Genomic DNA, 4513 nt, shown 5'->3' on the forward strand with positions numbered 1-4513 from the left:
CAGGATGAGCCTTAATCAGGTACAACTGGAGTCCCTTATAAGCAGAGGAAATTTGGACAAGGGGGAGAGAAAGATGCAGGAGACAGGCGGCCATGTGAGGGAACAGGGATTGAATTATGGACTGCTGGTCAGAGAAAGCATGACCCGTGACACCTTAATTTTGGACTTCTAGCCTCCAAAACCGTGAGACGATAAAAGACTGTTGGTTGAGCCAACCCATCTGTGCAACTGGTTATGGCAGCCCGGGCAAGCTAAGATAGTTACATTTTGGAAATCACTATCATTGATCCAAGAGAGACCCACATGGACTACATTTTGGACAAGAGAAATTTCATGCTCAGAAATTTCTTGAAAGGGCCAGTTCAAGAAATTGAACTGAGACGTGCCATCAGGGAGTTTGGAGAACCATCAGGGCCTAAGCAAGTGTGGGCTGGCTCTGCTGGTAACACTCCACCCCTCCAGCTCATCCCTAGGGAGTCTTGGAAAAGTCCTGGAGCCTCTCTAAGTCTTAGAGTCCTCATATGTGGCACCAGTTAGGGTGAGGAGCACGCAGCAGAAGGCAGGACGCAGTGGACCCTGTACATGGTAATGTTGGCAGGAACCTAATTTCTAACATCATTCTGCTGAGTGCATGCAGATTTCTGGGCTACCAAACAGTCATCTGAGCAGTCTTCAATTTCCCTTAAATAAAACTTGACGAGCTGCATCCTCCCCTTGCTTGCCATCGCTTTTTAACGAGAGCTTCATGGGCTGCAGCTGCACAGCCTCGTTAGCAGCAGAGAGTGCCAAGGGCCAGCCGAGCAGGCTACGTGCCTCCTGCCAAAGCTCAAGACCACGAAGGAAGCACATGGCGGGCCCTGGCAGACAGCCGAGCTCTGCCATTTCTCCTTTGCAGGACAAACTAAACATATCCCCAATCCTCAGTGCTGCCATGGTGCTTTTAATTAAAAGATCCTTTGATGGGAAAACAACGGTCCTATTTTTCTGAGTTGGTCTGAGCCTCCCTCCCGTCTCCCCACTAATGTCAAGCTCTGCCTTTGGCTCCAGGCCATGCTGTTCCCAGCAGCTCCTCAGATTCCCTTGCTGCCAGCAACAGGTGGCTCACCTGCCCACACCTGAAGGCTTGGCACTGTCACTGCAGGGGGTGGCACCTGCTCCAGCAAGAATCCCAAGTAACACCAGCCATGCACCAGCCACATTTTCTGCATGCCCTTCCAGAAGATATTCTGGGTTTATAACTAACTCTGTTGCTTACCAGCAGCCCAATCACAAGACGTGACATAATGTCAGGCTCATCTGTAAAAGGGACATAATATCACCTGAGAGCTATAGCAATGCCTAAATAATTAATATATATGTGTCATCTAGCAGAGCACCTGGCACAGTCCGCGCTCAGTAAATGGTAACAATGAGAATCACTAACATTCATGGGCAATCGTTTCAGTATTTTGCAAATAGCAACTCAATCAATCCCTGCAACAACCCTACAAGGAAAGTGCAATGATTATCCTTTTTTTTTCTCCTCTGTGAGCACTTGGAGGCTCCACGAGGTTCTGTGTATTGCCAAGTCTGGGCAGCTCCTGAGTGTCTGCTGGGATAGGAACTCAGGTGGCCTGGCTCCAGACTCCAGTTCCAACCACACCATAAGGTAGCAGTTATCACCTAAAGGTGGTCATCTTTCCATACAGGATGGTCAGCCTGCAGCTTGGCCTATCTCAGGACCCTGGCCTGGGACAGGATGAGGGTTCCCCTGCCCTCCCACTTCTGCTGGCAAGCTCAGCACATGCTCCCAGCCACAGCAAGCAAGCTGGCTCCCTGCCGCTGATGCCATCACCTCCTGTTTCTTTCAAGGCTCTGTAGCACGGGTGTCACTTGGAGATGCTGGGGGATTAGGGTCGGGCTCTCAGGCTTAGACGCTTGTCCCTGTCTTCACGGCACAACCCCTCCTTGCCTGGAGAGCCATGTGATCTCCCTTCCTTATTTTTTCAAAAGGCACATAGCCTTCTTTGCCATCCTGCCCACAGCCTCCTGGTGGAACCCACCCCACCACATTCCCCAGAGCCATGGGAATGGCCAGCTGTCACCCCACGTCTCGCACAGCCTGAGCTCCTACATTCCCCTCGCCACTACTGGGCTCTGTTCTGTCCTGTCCTGCTGAGCCTGAGGACTGAACTCACATCGTCATCTGTGTGCCACTCCTCAAGTTCATTTCTCAGCATCGTTGTGGCAGCCCTGCCCCGGGCTTGGGCTGGCTTCGGGATGCTGTGGAGGAGAGACCTCTTTAAGCCCAGATGGCTCTGACACCTCCCGCTTCAGGCAGCCCCCACCCTGCCAGCAGCTCGCTCTGCAGTGGGGGGAGCAGGAAGCTGGCACAGCTGTGGCCCCCAGCAACGACCTCTGCCAACCCCACAGACACAACCCCACAGCTCTCCCACTCGCCATCAATCGAGTTTCTCTTTTTGAGATCTGCCCTGAGACTGGAAAGCTTGAACACAGGGTCTACCAACATCCCAGCCCCTGGAGAGGCTGCGAAGTGCTAAAAACGCTCTGTCTGAAATACCTGTCCCTCCTTTTAACAGCTCACCATTAAAAAAATTCCAGGAAATTGATTTTAGGTTCCCATTTCTTCAGCATTTATATGATTTACTTTTTATTTCCGCAGGACAGGTGATAAAATATAGTGAAAATACAAAACTTTCATCTGTAAAAAGGACCACATAACTACTGTTCCCACATACCCACTCAAAAATTAATAATAATCCTTTACAAAGGGCCTGTTTTCCTGCATGGATGCAGCTGGCTGTCACGTTTGATATTCTCTTCTCTGAGAAAACCTGACACCAGCCTGAAGTTCCACCACTGAAGATGTAGTTTCTGGATAAATCCCCTGTCAGTCCTCTGAAACACCGGTATGATTGGTTTATCTACTTCCTCAGTAAACAACTCTAACTGCAAGAAGTGGGAGTCAAGCGGAAAACGGACGAAGCGAGGAAGGGTGAAGGGATGGAAATAGCACCACCAAACCTCAGTGGCTTCAACCAAACTTCAGGGAAATTTCTCGACTGCTCTGTTTCCTTCACAGGACACCGTCAGTCCATCAGCAAGTGGGGTCAAGCTCCCTCTTCAACACCCCCTTCTCAGCCCACTTTTTCCAGCTCTGCACCCTAACTTTCGTCATCTCTTGCCTAGTGCTGCTTCTGCTTTCCTCCTATCTGCTTGCTTCCAGTCCTGCCCCCTGCACCCATGTTCCAAGAGCAGGCAGAGTGATCTATTTGAAATATAAATCAGAACAATTCACATACCCTGCCTTAAACTCTCTAAACTTTTCCCATTGTACCTGCAATAAAATATCGAAGCTCATATATGGCCTACAAAGCCCTGTGGATCAGATCCCTGCCACCTTCTCTGATCTGGTCAATTCTCTTTCCCCTCACTGGCTGCTCTGTGGGCATGTGAGACTTTTTTCCTCACCTGGCCAAGCTCAGTCCTGCCCCAGGGCCTTTGCACCTGCTGGTGCCTGTGTCAGAAATGCTCTGGGCTGACTCCTTCTCACCCTTAGGTCGAAGCATCCTTCTTAAGGATACTTGCTGGAACACACCAGCTAAAAAAGCCACCACCCCCACTCTGCCCCCTGACGCTCTCATGTCAGCAGAGGGAGGCTGTGCCCATGGGGCTGCACCCGGCTGTCACTGTCCTGCACTGCAGCTCACTTGTCCTCTGTCTTCTCCTGCTGCCTCCTCCTCCCTTCCACAGGCACCCATCCCAGGGGCACCCCCTAATACAACTCCCGCCCACTAAACTCCATCTCAGAGTCTGCTTCCAGGGAAACCCAACTTGCAACAAGCTCCTTCTATTGCTAAGCCATGCCAGTGCAGCAAACGACCAGCCCTCCCTTGTAGGAGCTCACACCTGGGGAGGGGAGGGGGCTCACGAGCCCACAGTTACATACAGCGAGAGAGCATCTGATGGAGGAGCACAACTGGGAGGTGGAGCACCAGAGACCCTCCCAGAGGAACAGGAGAGACAACCAGGAAGACAAAGCGGGGGGGGGGTACGGTGTAAATGTGGGCACAGGGTGAAAATGGGGATGTGGTGTATAAATGGGGTACAGCATGTAAATGGGGTGTGGGGTATAAATGGGCATGCAATGTGTAAGTGGGGGGTTGGAGTGTAAATAAGGGTACAGGGTATAAATAGAGGTGCAGTTTATAAATGGGGGTGCAGTGTATAATGGGGTGTGGGGTGTAAGTGGGGGTATAATATCTAAATGGGGATACAGGGTGTAAATACGGGTGTGGGGTATAAATGGGGATGCGACATGTAAATGGGGATGCAGGTTATAAATGGGGCATGCAGGGTGTAAATAAGGGGTGCAGGATGTGAATTGGGGTGCAAGTGTATAAGTGGGGATGCAGGGTATAAATGGGGGTGTTGGGTATAAATGGGGGTGTGGGGTGTAAATGGGCACAGGATGTGAATGGGAGTACGAGCATACAAATTGGGGTGCAGGGTG

This window comes from Choloepus didactylus, chromosome 9 (genome assembly GCF_015220235.1).
Source record: "Choloepus didactylus isolate mChoDid1 chromosome 9, mChoDid1.pri, whole genome shotgun sequence".
Classification (NCBI taxonomy): Eukaryota; Metazoa; Chordata; class Mammalia; order Pilosa; family Megalonychidae; genus Choloepus; species Choloepus didactylus.